The sequence below is a fragment of the Lepisosteus oculatus genome, chromosome 19 (genome assembly GCF_040954835.1).
Source record: "Lepisosteus oculatus isolate fLepOcu1 chromosome 19, fLepOcu1.hap2, whole genome shotgun sequence".
Lineage (NCBI taxonomy): Eukaryota > Metazoa > Chordata > Actinopteri > Semionotiformes > Lepisosteidae > Lepisosteus > Lepisosteus oculatus.
In genome coordinates, this window is record NC_090714.1 from 228914 (window position 1) to 249537 (window position 20624).

The 20624-nt window shown below is 43.9% G+C and overlaps 3 long non-coding RNA genes across 3 annotated transcripts; 1 reads left to right on the plus strand and 2 right to left on the minus strand.

Moving 5' to 3' along the window:
• Nucleotides 1-268: 268 nt before the first annotated feature.
• LOC138224235 (uncharacterized) lies at nucleotides 269-2807 on the plus strand. The gene is made up of 2 exons (XR_011182618.1): nucleotides 269-1512; nucleotides 1769-2807. It is a non-coding gene; the product is annotated as an uncharacterized lncRNA (long non-coding RNA).
• A 1086-nt stretch (nucleotides 2808-3893) lies between these two features.
• Nucleotides 3894-5003, minus strand: LOC138224232 (uncharacterized). The gene is made up of 2 exons (XR_011182615.1): nucleotides 4893-5003; nucleotides 3894-3995 (listed from the first exon to the last, which is right to left on the minus strand). It is a non-coding gene; the product is annotated as an uncharacterized lncRNA (long non-coding RNA).
• Nucleotides 5004-6847: 1844 nt separating this feature from the next.
• On the minus strand, nucleotides 6848-8886 carry LOC138224233 (uncharacterized). Its single transcript, XR_011182616.1, has 2 exons — nucleotides 8319-8886; nucleotides 6848-7935 (listed from the first exon to the last, which is right to left on the minus strand). It is a non-coding gene; the product is annotated as an uncharacterized lncRNA (long non-coding RNA).
• Between the last annotated feature and the right edge of the window lie 11738 nt (nucleotides 8887-20624).

Sequence of the window (20624 nt, forward strand, 5' to 3'; positions counted from 1 at the left end):
CTAATGATTCCATTTCGATTATTTCTTATCTTTAGGCTATTTACACATATAATAACGAGCAAGTATAATGATTAAGCCAGTGATAAATTATATGTAATATTCGGTTCAGCAGTATTGAGCAGTAAAATAACATCTATTTCTCACCAATAAATGTCCGAATAAGAAACCTCCTTTACACAATTGTGCCGATCAATTCAGTGTTTTAATAAGAGGACAAAACAAAAACAAACGTAAGGTTTCTGGGCTGCTTTGAAAAAGACAATTATCATCTATATTACTTTTAAATCTCTGCACACTATGTATCTTTACCGGGTCGATTCAATGTACAATTTTGTAATGACGCCTTAACCTTATTATTCATACAAAATGTGTTTGACAATAGTCATGTTTTATTCCACTCAGTTTCCCCAAAGAGGTGCTCCAAAATAGTTTGACAAGATATTGTGAGATTGCAAGAGGGATCTTAAGTATTTATTAGTACAAGTAGAACTAAATTGTTTTCCTTGTAGTCTAATAAAGGTTGTAAATTCTTCCATAGTTTCTGAGGGGCTACTGTTAGTTTCTTAAAAGCATCAATACCTCTCTAGGAGTAGCTCTGGTTACGACGGATTGTTATCAGACTTATCACAAACATTATATCTATTCAAAAAATCTTCTTGATTCTACATTTCATCATCCACACCAGTTAATTTGTTGACCCCGCTTATACTATTTTAAACCCACTTTTCAAAACACGGGTTTATTTTTTCTCTAGCCGCTAGTTCCTGAATGATTAAATTAGGGGAAACATACACCACCTACTTTGCTTAATTTTGTAAATAATACTCTGTCGGTATCAGTATTAGATGCTCTAAACCCTGTAGCATTTAGGCCTCCTTCTGCCTGTGTTTGACAAATAACAACCATGAATATTTTTTTTTTATTTTACAGTGGTAAAGAACATCAAATCACATCTCTTTTTGGATTTTTGAAAATCTTAATACCAAGATATTTAATCACATCTTTTACATGTATATTACGTATGGAGCAGACACTTTCCAACAGCCACCAGTTCACTTTTCTGATATGTAAAGAAAGACCAGATACAGAGGAAATGACTTGTAAACGCATTTAATTGCTTTGTCCACCTCTGTGTGCTTTCTCAGAGAGACAGTTGTATCCTCAGCCAATTGGGAACACCTGTAATCTCTTTATCCCGTACTTGAACACCCTGAAACTATTTGTTATAGGAGCGTAGGCAGTGGGAAGAGGAGTGGGCTCGTGTCGAATTGCCTTACCCGTTCCCAATCTGCAGGAGGTCCCACGGCGGCAGGTAGCTGCTCCAGTCGCTGGAGCTCAGTTCGCTGTCGAGGGAGGACGAGGGCTCTGGCTCGGGGGAATCACGGCTCCACAGCTCCTACCTGTTGCAGAGTGTTTCTGCCCTCCCGATGGCCTCTGTGTTTTAGAAGGATCCATCTCTCTTCGCTTGCTTACACCACAGGTTTCATCGACCATAGTGTGCATCCTGAAGCAGTGAGTTATCGGTCTTATTTCTGCTGAGAAACAGTTCAAGCACTCACAAAACAATAACCAGGAGACGGTATATGAAAAAGTATTGTAAGACTTGCAGAGTAGATTTGAATAGACAGTGGATGTCACACTGCGTGCTTGAATATCACGAGATTCAGTTCATTCTTTCCTGCAGATTAACTTCCTGTTTGACATTGTACCGCTGTCACTTCTTCACAAACTCATAACTCGCCGTGTTCAATTTTGTGTTGAGTTACAGGAACCTCCGCATCAGATGAAATATTCTCCAGCGCCCCAGGGAGACTGGGGCACTTGCCAGATTTTCAGCTTTATTACTGGGTCCTTCGGCTCAGGGCTGTTGAGCAAAGTGCTCCCCTCTGCTGGAGAGCCACAGGGGCACTACAGAGCGGCCTCGTCTTCCCTGCTCCTGCCCGTGCCTGTGGACGGCCAGTGTGACCGCGCGCGAGACAAAGTAGTGCATTCGTGGTGTAAATACAGAACGTTCACTAGCTGACTGAGGAAAGTTACAGAGACGGGAGTATACGTTCTGAAATAATGTGAACCACTGTTACTACACACAGACAGACTACTCAAAAATCATGTGGCTTTTTAAGGTCATTTTGTCTGCCTAAAGTATGTTAGATTTGTCACAGCAAAGAGTTTGAATACTTACAGAATGCAGCAGCTAGAATTGTTACTCGGAGCAACAGGTATGACCACATAACCCCCATACTTATCTCTCTTCATTGGCTTCCTATCATGTACGGGGCGGACTTCAAACTCCTTCTACTTACTTACAAGGCTCTCAGAGGTCAGGCACCTGTCCTGCCTCGCAGGGATACTGCAGAGGAGAAATACCGTACACAGCATGGTTTCAGAGGCCTGTCCGTCATGGGCTGGGCACCATGTGAGTTGAATGCTGCATCAGTGCCATGGATCCAAGAGGGGCATGGTAGATACAGCTATCGTTTAGGAGGATTCTGCTGGTCTGCAGAGACCTGCATGGGGTACTGACATACAGACGACGTGATGGATGGATGGATTGATTAAAACCCGCATTCATTTCTTTCTTTTTTTTTAATGATATAATGTTAGCATGCCCAAGGGGGTTGGGCAGCCAGTTGACCTTGGACCCCTAGAGGATTTTATTCTCCTTACTGAGGAGCCTTTGGTTCCTTTCCTCCATTGTCTTCAGTTCTGTATTCACAAAATGTATATTTACTTGCACTGTTAAGCACCTTGGGGCAACCTTGTTGTGAAAGGCGCTATATGAAAATAAATTGAATTGAATGACAGAGTCACGGCTTTTCCAGTTTCCTCTCCTATTATCGTCTTTATCTGCACTCTAAAACACAGCGAAACCTTGAACCTTTCAACTGGACCACTGCCGTTCTACATCACAATGACTTTAACTAGGACGGAGACTTGAATGGGATGAAAAAGGAAAAGGCATTATTTGCAGGAAGAAATTAAACTGTTACACCTGATCACTTGCTAAACAAAGTGATTCACTGGAGTGGAGGCGGTGAAAGCTTTGTGAATCAACTTACAAAAGGATACATGTAAGAAACGTAGCTCCCATATTTAACCCTTGAAAAATCTCTGAGTGTTATGTGCAGGTGAAAGTATTGTTCAATTATTGTAATAAAGCTCACTCAACTAAGACCCATGTTGGAAAAGTACCAGAGTATTCTCCCCTAAGAGGAAATACTAACAAGTAGGATGTTAAAATGAAAAGCATTAAAAACTGAATGATCTTCAGTAGTTAAGTGATTATTGAGCTCTGGGTCACAGTGCTCCTGAAAAAAAAATCAAATTTCAGCAGAGACACCCACGGACAGCAGGTGAGCACCAAGCTGTGCCAGTGTCTAAGTGTATGAATCACAGTTTCAAGGAGCTTTTTTCAGTTTCGTTCCACTGATCGGTCAACACGGGGGGCACTTCAGTCTTACTCGCCCTATTGCATTAAGAAACTGTACAACATTCTCCAATAACCTCACCTAACGAAAAGCAATTTGCGTAGCTGGGAAAGACTGGACTCCCCCACTGGGGATTTTTGTTTTTCATCCCGATGGGGATGTGCACTATATAGAACGTTGCTGGACCCATGTGCAATTGGTGTCATTTCTAATCTAGAGGTCGAAGCTGTGAAACTTTCTAAGAGATGGAAGATCTCTTGCGAGACACCGATTCACAGAAGGGGCTAATGAGATCTTTGCTTGAAGTCTCATTATGCTGCACTATTTCATTTGTCAGTGGGCACGACTCACAGGCATCTAAAATCATTTCAGTGAGGGACTAAACAGGCCTCTCGCAAAGACTCGGGAACGGACACAGACCTTATCATCTCTGCTCCTCGGGAAGCGTACAGAGATCACATTAGATGTGTTGCTCAAGCTCTTTATTGTCACGTACAGTAAACCCAGCAGTGTGGTCAGTGCGGGATGTGTTCTGTCCCGACGGCAAGGTCGGCAGCCAGAGGAGACCTGAAACACAAGACGGAGAGGTAAGACACTGATTCCGACAGAGAGAGCTTTCACACCGGATTACTGACAAGAGGAGCAATAAGAGAAGAGTTGTAAAGACACGCCGAAGAGAATATTCTCATCTAAGAGGAAATACTAACAAGTAGGAAGTTAAAATGAAAAGCATTAAAAACTGAATGATCTTCAGTAGCGAAACGATTACCGAGCTCTGGGTCACGGTGCTCTTGGAAAAAAAATCAAATTTGAGCAGAGACGCCCACGGACAGCAGGTGAGTGAATGAGTTGTTTATTTCCATTTGTACAGGGAAACCATTGCGAGCAGATTCACTTCTTCTACACTAGAATGAATGATTTCCATCTTCACTCTAGGGTACTCTGCTTTATAGCACTGTATTGTATTCAGCATATATGTCTGTTATGTATACATTTTCTTTCTCACTTTGTCTCTCTGTCCATTTGTATCAGTTTTTTGGAGAGCACCATCACACCAGCATCACAACATTTATTCTACTGCCTTATTAAGCAAATGTCTCTACTAAATTCTTTTTATATAGAAAACATATTTTTGGACATGATATACACAAATGGCTAATTATACCTTCTGATAATATTTCCATCTTAGAAATGAAGCATTTCTCTCCTGCAGTTTGAGGTTGTTAAATAGAAAACTGGATCACCCCAGGGCTGAATCTTCTCCCTCTCTTACACACGTTGTTCATGAACGATTACAAGAGCAAACACATAGACTGACTTCTCACAAAGTGTGTCGATGACACAGTCCCGGTCAGCTTACTAAAGGACCCAGAAAATCACCACGGGCCATTCTGAACAGTTTCTCGAAATGGTCTGTTGACTTCTCTTTGATGTTTCACGTTACAAGAGCAAAACAATACTCACTGATTTGAGGATAATTGCGCCATCCCTCCAGCCTACTGAAATGAACCGTCAGACTGCAGAAGCTGTCAGTGACTACAGGTCCTTGGGACTGGTCAGAGAAACCTGAGATGAGACAAACGTTGTGAGACCATTTATAAGCTTGTGACCTCAAATTAAACAGAAGTCAGACATTTTCAAAGGGGGCAACACCGCGGCACAGTGCTTAGCATCGCTGCCTCATAGCACCGGGGCCCTGGAGTTGATTCCAGGGGTGCTGTCTGTGTGGAGTCTGCATGTTTGTTCACGCTGCAGGGGACACCTCTCCCCCACAGGGCACACAGACACAAACTCACACCACAGCCCATTTTCCCACAACACAATCAACCCGCCAGTATCAGTCTGTGTTCAGTGCTGGGGAGGTGCCTTGTCCTTGCAGAACAAAAACAAGGTGATCAGGACTGACGGCAAGATTCAGGTATTCAAGTACCCAGTAAATCCAGGGCTCAAATGGGGGAACTGTTTCACGAGCTACACAATATCCTCACACACGATGACAGAGCCTTGGAAAGCCGTGTGGAGAGTGAGGTGCTCGTACCCAGCCGGAGTTAAAAGACCATGCATTGAGCAGAGCAACTGAGCAAAAGCACACTATCGATCTATCCAACCCAGAAAAGCACACATCTCTGTGATACAGAGGCTAAGGCAACATGTGAGTAAAAGATTTTGAATCAGCAATTGTGCTGATGAGCCAGTCAGCAATTTTTCAGAAACAGCAAAAATGTCATCAGCCTCCAGGAGCTGCAGAAGCTTGTGAGATATAAAGGAGTGAAACCAGGGCAGGAGAATCTGATTCCTTCTGCAGGAAGCTGAGGAAAAAGATGCACACCCTGCAGACTGAAAGGAAGACAGTACAAACTATCGGTCATGTCAGCCTAGAAGAAAGTGTAGTGCAGTGTGAGTTGCAACTAAGTTTTTGTTCAATATTTGTTTTGTCTGAAAGAGTCTATTTTGATTAGATGCATGCAACACTATTTCTTTCTCATTCTCTGTCTTTCTATGTCTTATTTGGATCACAAAGCTCATAACCCCGCCAGTTGCTTTGGCTCTGAAAGCATCCCTCAGCAGGGACAGCCCTGATCCCCAAACACAGGGCTGCCCTTCCCACTGCCCGTCTGCTCTCTGCCCAGTGGAAGTAGCGTTTCTACCCGCAGCTGTGTGAGAGAAGATGAGCTGAGAGCACTAACCCACCTCTGGAGAGGGAAGAGTCTCGGCCGGAGGGGAGCAGGAGCTGCCGGGCTGCCGCAGACAAGGCGCCGCTGAAATGACAGAGAAATCTTTTAGAATCAAACGTCACCTGGCTCAGTGTTTAAGCTGTAGTACACGATCACATTAGATTATTAAAACATGCAGACTGCCATTTCCATTCTGTACAAACAAAGGGTTTTCCATTGTAGAAAACACCACCGCATATCCAAAGCGGAGTGCACTGGGACTGCAGTCCAGAGAAACCCATCATGTTACAAGAACTGGAGGCCATTTCACACCAAAACCGTAGAACAGGATTCTTTCTGCACACCCAGTACTGGGTGCTGTGTCGGAGGCTCCTCACCGGAAGAGACTTGCATTCCTGTTGGCTCCTCTCGTTCTGTGATGATTTTAGCCGTCGAATCGGGCAGGAGGCAGGCGCTCTTCGGGAGCTCTCGTCCCGTGCTATAACTCGGACCACGCGATGGCACAACCGCTTCCTCCGTACAAACAGAAACTTCAAACAACAAACCCCAACAAGAAATCTGCGCACACTTGGACTCCTGCTGCAGCTGAGCAGTCACGCACACACCTCCTGTTGCTCCCAGAGAGAAACAGGCCCAGGGTCCCAGCGCTGCCACCCGCTGCGCCGCGTCTCTCACCTTTTCACCTCCACATGCAGATCATGACGCGACCGGAGACTCGCCGTTTCAACAACTTTTACAGCTCCGTTGACACGGCAACCACGTTTTATTGACAAAGTAAAATAAACACAGGAGAAAAGTTTGCAAACAAGACGGGAGCTAAAAGAAACACGAGGACAGTGGGTTTGCTTTATGTGCCGGGTCGATAAACGAGCGCTGCAGACACGTGAATAAAACAAAATATACACACAAGGGAACACAGAAGAGAGACATAGAAATACAAGAGACGATAAATACGCTGAAATTGTATTAATATAATTAATTCTAACGTTCAATCAAATCAGCGAAACACGGGGGCAGGGCAGCCCAGTGAACTACAGAGACTACATTACCCATAAGCCCTGTGGGCGACAACATTTTGACGTCATCGACTCGCGTCTTTTGTATTTTTTATGAGATCAAAAACTACAAGAAAACATAACGCAGCAATCGTATTGTCAGGGGTACATGCAATAATACATGTACAGGTTATGGAAAAAAAGATTAAACAAGGTAAATGCAGATAGGGTCCGTCCATGCTTCAACGTTCTTACAACTAGACACAGTACGTCTTTACATCTGTTTGAAACTGTTCAAACAGGGTCTCCTCTCACACCATTCCGTTAATAATTATGTTTCATAACAAATGTATTCCTTTAAAAGTAAATTAGTCTCTTTCTCTATATAAGTTTGTAAAAAAGTCCTGAATGTTTATAAACCACAACATCACCAAAATAAATGTTGTTAGGTTTCAGGTCTGCTTTCAGAAAGGTCACAGTTATCATCTATATTGATGATCAATCTCCGCATAAGTCTTTCCAATAGCGCTTTAAGACTCGTGTATCTCTGTCGCCGCCCAGTGGACATTTCTCGGAAGTGTCACCGCCTGTCGGAACTCGGAAAAGTCCCGGGACTGAAGCCGTGTGACTAGACAAGAGCCGCATGTCTCCCGCCTCCTGCTGAAATCTCAGCGCCGATTGGACAAAAGCTGCTCACAGTCCGGATCCAGTGGAAGGCTGATCCAGTCTGGGTTTTCCTTAGCCGACAGTCCGGATCCAGTGGAAGGCTGATCCACACCGGGTTTTCCTTAGCCGGCAGTCCGGGTCCAGTGAAAGGCTTTTCCACTCCGGGTTTCCCTTAGCCGACAGGGAGAGAAGGAATCATGACATTGAATACGGGAACAGTGGAGCTGGCGAGATTCAGGGAGGGTTTTCCGGACACATTTGAGTTGATAGTGGAATACACGTTTTTCTTATTGCGCATCAGGAATTTCTGTTGTAAATGTGAATTAGGTTTCTTATTCTAATTCCACACTTCACAAGGATCCCTATCTCATGTCTCTCCAGCGCTGGCTGGGATTACCATTTCAGTGGGCCAGCACTAAGAAACAGGTCTGCACCACCCAGAAAGACAGATTAATTTTTTTCTGTTCAAGCAAGATTGTCAGCTTGTGCCACTGTGAAATCACTTAAAGGTTATTCCTCAGAGACCAGCTCTGCCCCTGTGTTGTTCTACTTACTGTAGTTTTGCAGGACTGAGGCTACAAAGACCTGGCTGTCCATCTTGAAAGGGGCATCACTGTTCCATTTCAGATGGGACACAAGCAGGCAGCCAAAGGGAGCAGAAAACACACTGAGGTGCTGGATCATTCAGGCACATTGTGTCATTGAGAGAAGCTGCTGTAGGAAACCGGAGAAACTGTGCAGAGCTGACCTGGAGACGTGGAGGACATGAGCCAGACAGATGTTCTACTTTAACACTGAAAAGCAAACCTTAATACTGTGCGTAAAAGGCAGAGCTGGGGTGATAAAGGAGAGTCAGAGCGGTGCAGAGAGAGGGCAGGGGAGGTCCAGTCAGTCAAGATGAAGACTAGACAGTGAGAGAGGGACTCTGCAATGGGAGAAAAACTAATGTAGCATTAGTATGAGACCAGTCCATGCGTCAACAGCACAGGCCAACAGAGGAAGGGAGGAAATCAACAGTTTAGGATTCTATATGTGTATTACAAATGAGAAAGTAATAAAGTCCGGCTGTGCCAGGAGATATTTCACACTGTAACGACCTAAGAAAAGCAGTTCATCAGCCTGACAAAGTTTTATTCATCTCATATTCCTTCTTCTTATATTTTTCCACTTTTTGCACAAAATCAAGTAATTATGATCTTTTCTTGATTTTCTTTTCCTGGAAACTAGTTAAGAGATCAGGAGCTCTTGGGATCCTAAGAGGCGACCACTGCATTTAAACGTGAAAGAGTTTTTAATACCATAAACCGATATTGCACTAACCGGAAGCCTTTCCAAATCCTACATGAAAACAGACAGCTTCCCACTTTACAACGCCAGCACGAGTCCGATACAGACGGCTGCATTGGACAGTTTCCCGCACATCAGATACACTCTGTGCAGAATATTAAATAAAGTTCACGATGTACGGAAATACACTGTGTACGTCTTTCCAGACCCTATTCCACTGTTCAGGCCCCAGATGTTCAGCCAGGTCCTTCTCCCAGATCAACTCAACCGCATGACATGCCGATACTCCAGAGTTCCTGTTAATTCAATATAGCTGACAGTCTACATGCGCATACGTTTTAAATACACCTGTGAGCTTGCAAGAACTGCACTGTGAGCTGCAAATCACTTGTTTGATGGCATTTTTTTGTCAAATACACTCTGTGCTGAAAATTAAATTATAGACACTTATGATGAACAGAAAGAGACCCTTTTGTATTTCGATATAGTTTAAGGGCTACATGTTTATAAGTTTTAAAGATCGCTGTAAGTCTCTCCTCAATTCTGACACTATTAGGTGAAGAGTATTTTTACAAAGTAAAGTACAGCTCATACATGTTAGTCTTGAAAGAATCTAGGAGCGTTATTTGGGGACTAAACAATTATACGAATATTTGTGGATGTAATTAATTGTTAAGATCTCTGTTGCAAGATGACAATATCCACGCTGTTACAGTATATTGGAATTTATCATTTGTAAATTGGGTTGTTTTGAAAAAATGTGGATGCTGCCCACCCGAAAAGAACTACCAGAACTAACACAAAAACACAACCACACTACTCTGATCTGTGAGCTTTTTGGACAAGCACACGTTCAAGAAGAAAAGCACAAACACAAACAGACAACTCTCAGACATTGGAGGATACTTTCAATGCATAAATTCTATATATCCTATATAATGTAATCTATAGGAGTCCATAAATCAAAACTATTTCTAGGAACAATGGAATCATTGAAATGAATGAAAACCAGCCTCCAGAATGGATCAGTCTGGAAAACATACTGTGAAAATGTCTACCGACAGATCCCAGACACAGAAGCATTAGACCAGAACAACATATATGTAAACCTGAAAATATTCCAATTGGCTATAAGAGACCACCCAACCCCTTAGACTCCCCAGTCACTGAGCAGGAGCCACTAGACAAACCCCAGGCCCTCAGACCACGAAAGGCCTGTGGCCAAGACACAGTCGACAACACTTGACTCAACTGAAGAACAACACTTTGAAACACAACCAGCTACACATACCTCTGACTGACAATCAGTTCATCTGGGGGTTTTCCTGACAGTGAAGTCACTGAAGGACCAGGCACACGGGGCTTTCCATGCCAGTAAAAGGAGGCTCTACAACATCAATCCCCCAATACAATGGGCTCTGAATATTAAAAGTGCAATCAAACCCTTTGCCCTATGCAGCAGGGAAGTGTGGGATCCCTTCACTGAGCAAGATGACACTAAATGGGACAAACAGCCTGTAGATACTCCACGCACAGAGTTCTGTAAAAACATCCTCCCAACTGGAATGCCACAGAATCCTAAACAGACAATACACGCAACACACACTAACTCTGTTAACCATAACATTATGCGATGGTACCATTCATTTTTAACAAATCGTACACAGTATGTCAGGCTCAACAAAACTCTTTCCACGTCACGATCTATGAGCACAGGTGCCCCTCAGGGCTGTGTGAGCTCTCCAGTGCTGTTCACACTTTATACAAAAGATTGTACAAGCAGTAGTCAAAGCATCTTCATTTTCACATTCTCAGACAATACAGCTGTCCTGAACAGCATCGCCAGTTAATGCATAGAGGTAGCAGCTGATCTGTATACATGTCAGAAATCCAAAGGTTTGTGCAATGGCATGACAACAATAGCCTAATTCTCAATGTTAAACAAACAAACGAAATAGTCTTTGATCCCAGAGCAGTTGGTGATCACACGCATGTAGTTATCCACAATGAATTTGTCACTCAGGTTGACGGATACGATCAGGTGCGATCAGGTGGGGATTCTGTTTTCCTGGGGGGGTTTAGTGGTGCACCTTGACTTGCAAATTCATTTTTATTTGATGACAATGTTTTGAGTTGTTTTAAAGAACTTACTGTTTTGATTAGATGTATCAGAGATTGTGACTCTGCTTTTAGCTTCCCATTCCTTCCAAACAAAGGGTCTTCTGTTGTAGAGAACAGCACAGCATATCCAAAGCGAAGCGCAAGGGGACTGCAGTCCAGAGAAACCTGTAAGTTTACAAAGAATGGAGGCAATTTTACACCTCTGGTTGTACCAGAGGGTCCTCAGTGGAAGAGATACCGGGGTCCCCAGCACTGCTGTCACCTCTTCTGTACTCCTCCTATGCTAACAACTGTGTATCTACTGCTGACTCTGTGAAATGAATCAAGTCTGAAGATGATCCCACCAGAATAAAAAAAAATCTGTAGAGGAAGGAGGTCATTGCTATAGTCAGCACCCCAGAAATCCGGACCCACGAGAACATAAGCAGAGCATGCAAACTCCACACACTCACAGCACCCAAGGAAACCAGACCCACGAGAACATAAGCAGAGCATGCAAACTCCACACACAGCGCACACAAGGAACTCGGACGCACGAGAACATAAGCAGAGCATGCAAACTCCACACACACAGCACCCCCAGGAAACCGGACCCACGAGAACAGGGGCAGAGCATGCAAACTCCACGCAGACAGCACCCCAGGAATTAAATCCAGGGTCTCAGTGCTGGAACCCACTGCGCCGCCGTCTCTCACCTTTTCACCTCCACATGCAGGAGACAGGCAGGTCTCGACCGGAGACCGGAGACTCCTCACTCCTGCAGTAACACACCCAGCAGGACTCGCTCATGGTCCAGTGAGCCCAGCAGTTTGAGTCTGGTTTCCAGCGCTGATGTGTCCCTGATAGTCCTGTCCCACAGCCTGCGAGTCACCGTTTCTTCCTTTTCTTCTGCATAATGTCCACAAAATACTCCAGCTAGCGCTTTCTAGACTAACGTTTCTGCTTTGCTCGCTGATTAGATTAAAAAAGCCATCTGTTTATCTGCTGGAGGTCAGATCGCAACAACTTCTGCAGCACCGTTTCCCCGGCAACCACGTTTTATTTAACAAAGTAAAATAAACACAGGAGGAAAGTTTGCAAACATGCAGGCAGGATGAGCGCTGCAGACACAGGCTTGTGAAATACACAGAACAGAAAACAGAAAGAAAAATACACACTAGAGTACACATAACACAATCAGGGGGACACAATACTCCTGCTCTTTACACAAACAGGTCGGCGCAGCTGTCATGATGTCTCATTTACAAAGAGTCTGAAGATTTGCTCGTCTCTTCCCAGAGCAGCTTCACTCCGGAGAGCAAGAAACAGCTCCTGCCGAGTCCGTCTTGTAAGAGAGACATAGAAATCCGCGACACGATTAATACGCTGAAATTGTATAATTAATTCTGATGCTCAATCAAACCTGCGGAACGCGTGGGCAGCGCACGTGTTCTGTAGTGCGCTATAGAGCACTTGAGAGACTACATCTCCCACAAGCCCTGTGGGCGACTTCCTTTTGACGTCATCGATTCGCGTCTTTTTTCTTTTTAATTAGAACAACAATACATGCCATAAAAACAAGAATACATATAACATAGAGTATAGTCGGGGGTACATACGATAATACATGTACATGTTATGCAAAAAGATGAAACAAGTAATCTTGTTTAATAGTAAACAAAAGCAGATAAGGTCCGTACATGTTTCAAATTGTCTGTACAAACGCATTTACATCCGTTTTAAAGTGTTTAAACATGGGTCCCCTCCCACAGCATGTCGTTAGTTATTATATCGTGGAAGTATCATATTTTTTTAAATACAAACGACATTTTCATATTACTTTCAATGGATTTAAATGTTGCATGATTTTACTTCTTTAAAAGTAATGCCAATATTAGTTTCCTTCTTTACATTAGCTTTCAGAGTTGCTGTCACAAAAGTCACAGTTACCATCTGTTTTGATTTTCAATCTCTGCACAACGAGGATCTGTAAGGAGGCGCTTCAAGATTCGCCGCCATAGACTCGTGTATCTCTGTCGAAAGTGCAGTTCTTTTTGAACTCTTGTAGCAATAAAAATAGATACGATACAAAACAAGAGTATATATAGCAAATCAATAATGTCATCAGGGGTACATAGATAGTATAAAATATTTACACTTCTGAAAAAAAAAATCAATATCTGCACAAGTCTTCGACAGCGCTTTGAGACTCACCGCCATATACTCGTGTATCTCTGTCGCCACCCAGTGGCCATTTCTCGGAAGTGTCACCGCCCGCCGTAATTCAGTACGGTCCCGGAATAGAAATTCTGATTGGACAAGAGCCGTATCCATCCCGCCTCCTGCCGAAACTCGGCGGTGATTGGTTATGAGCCGAGTCACTCAAGGTGGGGGCGGTATTTCCGTTTAAGAACACGGATGTCCGCGGTGATTGGCTAAGAGCGGTGTCACTCACCCAATAAAAAGGAAGTCCCGCCTTTTCCCACCCAACGGCGTTGATTGGACAAACCGTGCGTCACTCTTATGACGTCACTTAACCACGACGGATCCGGATCTGATGCGTGATTAGCGCGACAGCCGGTCCGTCGCTGAGATCGGTCTGGAGCCGCGGCCCAGGATGCTATGGTTCCGCTCTCTGCTCGTCAAGCACTGCGGACTCCCGGAAAACCGTATTGCAGGGCAGAGAGTTATTGAACTCCAGACGTCGCCGGAGAGTTACTTTACTGGCGAGTCGCCTCACGTTGTTGATTAATTCGACCTTATTGTGTTTTCTCTTCTTTAACATTTATATTGCAATAGTAAAAATGCTATTCAATGCACACAAGAGTACATTACAGATCTTACATTACAGACCGGGGTACATTATACAGGCAAATACAGACTAGGTAAGCACAGCTTTCATGTTGGGACATTTAGAAATAGTTTGGAGACGTGCCCTCATGTGTTTCAGATGTGACTTCTTTCCATTTGGAAGCGCCTTACTTCTACCAAGGAAAGAAAAGGCTTCGATAACGAGATCGTAATGAAGAAATAGTAACGATCATTTCAGTGCATTCTGACATTTATTGGTGAGAAATAGGTGTTATTTTACTGCTGTTATATTGGGCGAGATTTCAAACGGATAATCAAACGAGAACGGGTTTGCCCTGGAATCCATTCCACTGCCGAAACTGAAAGTCAGAGCAACAGAACGGACGTATTGTAAGGCGATTGTGGTGTTGCTCGACCACATCAATTAGGCGAGAAGTACACTCTGCTACTACGACATACGGTCTAATTATTAAATGCTCGATTATTTTTTATCTTTAGGCTATGTACACATATTATAACGAGCAAGTATAATGATTAAGTCAGTGATACATTATATGTTATATTCGGTTCAGCAGTATTGAGCAGTAAAATAACATCTATTTCTCACCAATAAATGTCCGAATTAGAAACCTTCTTTACACAATTGTGCCGATCAATTCAGTGTTTTAATAACAGGACAAAACAAAAACAAACGTGAGGTTTCTGGGCTGCTTTGAAAAAGACAATTATCATCTATATTACTTTTAAATCTCTGCACACTATGTATCTTTACCGGGTCGATTCAATGTACAATATTGTAATGACGCCTTAACCTTATTATTCATACAAAATGTGTTTGACAATCGTCATGTTTTATTCCACTCAGTTTCCCCAAAGAGGTGCTCCAAAATAGTTTGACAAGATATTGTGAGATTGCAAGAGGGATCTTAAGTATTTATTAGTACAAGTAGAACTAAATTGTTTTCCTTGTAGTCTAATAAAGGTTGTAAATCCTTCTATAGTTTCTGATGGGCTACTGTTAGTTTCTTAAAAGCATCAATACCTCTCTAGGAGTAGCTCTGGTTACGACGGATTGTTATCAGACTTATCACAAACATTATATCTATTCATAAAATCTTCTTGATTCTACATTTCATCATCCACACCAGTTAATTTGTTGACCCCACTTATACTATTTTAAACCCAGTTTTCAAAGCACGGGTTTATTTTTTCTCTGTATTCTAGATGATGATATCAATGGGAGGTATGTTTATCTATAAGAGACCACGTGAGGGGAACTTCTTCATGGACGCTGGCACGTTTTGGGGGGGTTTCCAGCATCCAAATGACATTCAAGTAAAAAGTCTATACCCGTTAGTTCCTGAATGAAGTTGACACTTTCCAACAGCCACCAGTTCACTTTTCTGATATGTAAAGAAAGACCAGATACAGAGGAAATGACTTGTAAATACATTTAATTGCTTTGTCCACCTCTCTGTGCTTTCTCAGAGAGACAGTTGTATCCTCAGCCAATTGGGAACACCTGTAATCTCTTTATCCCGTACTTGAACACCCTGAAACTATTTGTTATAGGAGCGTAGGCAGTGGGAAGAGGAGTGGGCTCGTGTCGAATTGCCTTACCCGTTCCCAATCTGCAGGAGGTCCCACGACGGAAGGTAGCTGCTCCAGTCGCTGGAGCTCAGTTCGCTGTCGAAGGAGGACGAGGGCTCTGGCTCGGGGGAATCACGGCTCCACAGCTCCTACCTGTTGCAGAGTGTTTCTGCCCTCCCGATGGCCTCTTTGTTTTAGAAGGATCCATCCCTCTTCGCTTGCTTACACCACAGGTTTCATCGACGATAGTGTGCATCCTGAAGCAGTGAGTAATCGGAAGTTACCGCTGTCACTTCTTCACAAACTCATAACTCGCCGTGTTCAATTTTGTGTTGAGTTACAGGAACCTCAGCATCAGATGAAATATTCTCCAGCGCCCTAGGGAGACTGGGGGACTTGCCAGATTTTCAGCTTTATTACTGGGTCCTTCGGCTCAGGGCTGTTGAGCAAAGTGCTCCCCTCTGCTGGAGAGCCACAGGGGCACTACAGAGCGGCCTCGTCTTCCCTGCTCCTGCCCGTGCCTGTGGACGGCCAGTGTGACCGCGCGCGAGACAAAGTAGTGCATTCGTGGTGTAAATACAGAACGTTCACTAGCTGACTGAGGAAAGTTACAGAGACGGGAGTATACGTTCTGAAATAATGTGAACCACTGTTACTACACACAGACAGACTACTCAAAAATCATGTGGCTTTTTAAGGTCATTTTGTCTGCCTAAAGTATGTTAGATTTGTCACAGCAAAGAGTTTGAATACTTACAGAATGCAGCAGCTAGAATTGTTACTCGGAGCAACAGGTATGACCACATAACCCCCATACTTATCTCTCTTCATTGGCTTCCTATCATGTACGGGGCGGACTTCAAACTCCTTCTACTTACTTACAAGGCTCTCAGAGGTCAGGCACCTGTCCTGCCTCGCAGGGATACTGCAGAGGAGAAATACCGTACACAGCATGGTTTCAGAGGCCTGTCCGTCATGGGCTGGGCACCATGTGAGTTGAATGCTGCATCAGTGCCATGGAACCAAGAGGGGCATCGTGGATACAGCTATCGTTTAGGAGGATTCTGCTGGTCTGCAGAGACCTGCATGGGGTACTGACATACAGACGACGTGATGGATGGATGGATTGATTAAAACCCGCATTCATTTCTTTCTTTTTTTTTAATGATATAATGTTAGCATGCCCAAGGGGGTTGGGCAGCCAGTTGACCTTGGACCCCTAGAGGATTTTATTCTCCTTACTGAGGAGCCTTTGGTTCCTTTCCTCCATTGTCTTCAGTTCTGTATTCACAAAATGTATATTTACTTGCACTGTTAAGCACCTTGGGGCAACCTTGTTGTGAAAGGCGCTATATGAAAATAAATTGAATTGAATGACAGAGTCACGGCTTTTCCAGTTTCCTCTCCTATTATCTTCTTTATCTGCACTCTAAAACACAGTGAAACCTTGAACCTTTCAACTGGACCACTGCCGTTCTACATCACAATGACTTTAACTAGGACGGAGACTTGAATGGGATGAAAAAGGAAAAGGCATTATTTGCAGGAAGAAATTAAACTGTTACACCTGATCACTTGCTAAACAAAGTGATTCACTGGAGTGGAGGCGGTGAAAGCTTTGTGAATCAACTTACAAAAGGATACATGTAAGAAACGTAGCTCCCATATTAAACCCTTGAAAAATCTCTGAGTGTTATGTGCAGGTGAAAGTATTGTTCAATTATTGTAATAAAGCTCACTCAACTAAGACCCATGTTGGAAAAGTACCAGAGTATTCTCCCCTTAGAGGAAATACTAACAAGTAGGATGTTAAAATGAAAAGCATAAAAAACTGAATGATCTTCAGTAGTTAAGTGATTATTGAGCTCTGGGTCACAGTGCTCCTGAAAAAAAAAATCAAATTTCAGCAGAGACACCCACGGACAGCAGGTGAGCACCAAGCTGTGCCAGTGTCTAAGTGTATGAATCACAGTTTCAAGGAGCTTTTTTCAGTTTCGTTCCACTGATCGGCCAACACGGGGGGCACTTCAGTCTTACTCGCCCTACTGCATTAAGAAACTGTACAACATTCTCCAATAACCTCACCTAACGAAAAGCAATTTGCGTAGCTGGGAAAGACTGGACTCCCCCACTGGGGATTTTTGTTTTTCATCCCGATGGGGATGTGCACTATATAGAACGTTGCTGGACCCATGTGCAATTGGTGTCATTTCTAATCTAGAGGTCGAAGCTGTGAAACTTTCTAAGAGATGGAAGATCTCTTGCGAGACACCGATTCACAGAAGGGGCTAATGAGATCTTTGCTTGAAGTCTCATTATGCTGCACTATTTCATTTGTCAGTGGGCACGACTCACAGGCATCTAAAATCATTTCAGTGAGGGACTAAACAGGCCTCTCGCAAAGACTCGGGAACGGACACAGACCTTATCATCTCTGCTCCTCGGGAAGCGTACAGAGATCACATTAGATGTGTTGCTCAAGCTCTTTATTGTCACGTACAGTAAACCCAGCAGTGTGGTCAGTGCGGGATGTGTTCTGTCCCGACGGCAAGGTCGGCAGCCAGAGGAGACCTGAAACACAAGACGGAGAGGTAAGACACTGATTCCGACAGAGAGAGCTTTCACACCGGATTACCGACAAGAGGAGCAATAAGAGAAGAGTTGTAAAGACACGCCGAAGAGAATATTCTCATCTAAGAGGAAATACTAACAAGTAGGAAGTTAAAATGAAAAGCATTAAAAACTGAATGATCTTCAGTAGCGAAACGATTACCGAGCTCTGGGTCACGGTGCTCTTGAAAAAAAAATCAAATTTGAGCAGAGACGCCCACGGACAGCAGGTGAGTGAATGAGTTGTTTATTTTGTTTCCTGTGAATTATGTAGAATTCACAACGTTTTCCATTTGTACAGGGAAACCATTGCAAGCAGATTCACTTCTTCTGCACTAGAATGAATGATTTCCATCTTCACTCTAGGGTACTGTGCTTTGTAGCACTGTATTGTATTCAGCATATATGTCTGTTATGTATACATTTTCTTTCTCACTTTGTCTCTCTGTCCATTTGTATCAGTTTTTTGGAGAGCACCATCACACCAGCATCACAACATTTATTCTACTGCCTTATTAAGCAAATGTCTCTACTAAATTCTTTTTATATAGAAAACATATTTTTGGACATGATATACACAAATGGCTAATTATACCTTCTGATAATATTTCCATCTTAGAAATGAAGCATTTCTCTCCTGCAGTTTGAGGTTGTTAAATAGAAAACTGGATCACCCCAGGGCTGAATCTTCTCCCTCTCTTACACACGTTGTTCATGAACGATTACAAGAGCAAACACATAGACTGACTTCTCACAAAGTGTGTCGATGACACAGTCCCGGTCAGCTTACTAAAGGACCCAGAAAATCACCACGGGCCATTCTGAACAGTTTCTCGGAATGGTCTGTTGACTTCTCTTTGATGTTTCACGTTACAAGAGCAAAACAATACTCACTGATTTGAGGATAATTGCGCCATCCCTCCAGCCTACTGAAATGAACCGTCAGACTGCAGAAGCTGTCAGTGACTACAGGTCCTTGGGACTGGTCAGAGAAACCTGAGATGAGACAAACGTTGTGAGACCATTTATAAGCTTGTGACGTCAAATTAAACAGAAGTCAGACATTTTCAAAGGGGGCAACACCGCGGCACAGTGCTTAGCATCGCTGCCTCATAGCACCGGGGCCCTGGAGTTGATTCCAGGGGTCCTGTCTGTGTGGAGTCTGCATGTTTGTTCACGCTGCAGGGGACACCTCTCCCCCACAGGGCACACAGACACAAACTCACACCACAGCCCATTTTCCCACAACACAGTATCAGTCTGTGTTCAGTGCTGGGGAGGTGCCTTGTCCTTGCAGAACAAAAACAAGGTGATCAGGACTGACGGCAAGACTCAGGTATACAAGTACCCAGTAAATCCAGGGCTCAAATGGGGGAACTGTTTCACGAGCTACACAATATCCTCACACACGATGACAGAGCCTTGGAAAGCCGTGTGGAGAGTGAGGTGCTCGTACCCAGCCGGAGTTAAAAGACCACGCATTGAGCAGAGCAACTGAGCAAGAGCACACTATCGATCTATCCAACCCAGAAAAGCACACATCTCTGTGATACAGAGTGCAGTGTGAGTTGCAACTAAGTTTTTGTTCAATATTTGTTTTGTCTGAAAGAGTCTATTTTGATTAGATGCATGCAACACTTTTTCTTTCTCATTCTCTGTCTTTCTATGTCTTATTTGGATCACAAAGTTCATAACCCCGCCAGTTGCTTTGGCTCTGAAAGCATCCCTCAGCAGGGACAGCCCTGATCCCCAAACACAGGGCTGCCCTTCCCACTGCCCGTCTGCTCTCTGCCCAGTGGAAGTAGCGTTTCTACCCCGCAGCTGTGTGAGAGAAGATGAGCTGAGAACACTAACCCACCTCTGGAGAGGGAAGAGTCTCGGCCGGAGGGGAGCAGGAGCTGCCGGGCTGCCGCAGACAAGGCGCCGCTGAAATGACAGAGAAATCTTTTAGAATCAAACGTCACCTGGCTCTGTGTTTAAGCTGTAGTACATGATCACATTAGATTATTAAAACATGCAGACTGCCATTTCCATTCTGTACAAACAAAGGGTTTTCCATTGTAGAAAACACCACCGCATATCCAAAGCGGAGTGCACTGGGACTGCAGTCCAGAGAAACCCATCATGTTACAAGAACTGGAGGCCATTTCACACCAAAACTGTAGAACAGGATTCTTTCTGCACACCCAGTACTGGGGGCTGTGTCGGAGGCTCCTCACCGGAAGAGACTTGCATTCCTGTTGGCTCCTCTCGTTCTGTGATGATTTTAGCCGTCGAATCGGGCAGGAGGCAGGCGCTCTTCGGGAGCTCTCGTCCCGTGCTATAACTCGGACCACGCGATGGCACAACCGCTTCCTCCGTACAAACAGAAACTTCAAACAACAAACCCCAACAAGAAATCTGTGCACACTTGGACTCCTGCTGCAGCTGAGCAGTCACGCACACACCTCCTGTTGCTCCCA